This window comes from Plasmopara halstedii, assembly GCF_900000015.1.
Source record: "Plasmopara halstedii genome assembly, contig: Scaffold_3120, whole genome shotgun sequence".
In the NCBI taxonomy this organism is placed as follows: domain Eukaryota; phylum Oomycota; class Peronosporomycetes; order Peronosporales; family Peronosporaceae; genus Plasmopara; species Plasmopara halstedii.
In genome coordinates, this window is record NW_020190023.1 from 276,712 (window position 1) to 277,240 (window position 529).

Sequence of the window (529 nt, forward strand, 5' to 3'; positions counted from 1 at the left end):
AGATCAGCGTGAACGGGCTGTTTCACCCTCGCGTCCCACTGAAGCCGCCATCCCAAGGCTCAGGGCTTGGTGAGGGAGGAATTGCCGAACGGCTAGCTGATGTCAGCCACCTCACCATCCGCAAAGAAGTCGATGACTTCTTGTCTACCAGACGGAGTGTCGTATGACACGTTCGCGATGCGATGGCTGAAAGCCAAGATCTGCAGAAAGAATATGCAGATAAAAAAGGAAGAGGTAAAGCGGAAAGCTTTAAGGTCGGAGACCTGGTTTTATTAAGCTCTAAAAACCTGCCTACACATGCAGCCTCTGCTATCGTTTGGGCGAAATTTCGTCCACGATTAATTGAACCTTTTAAGGATGTGGCCAAGCGGGGCCTAGCGTATACGCCAAACCTTCCCAAACGGATGCGCACGCACCCGGTGTTTTACGTGGTTTGCTCAAGCCGAATTGGGATCCGGCGCATGTTAACGCGGAAGCGTTGGCGCCAGAGCGGATCCCACGGGCCCTCGGCCACCCAGAAACTGAACCA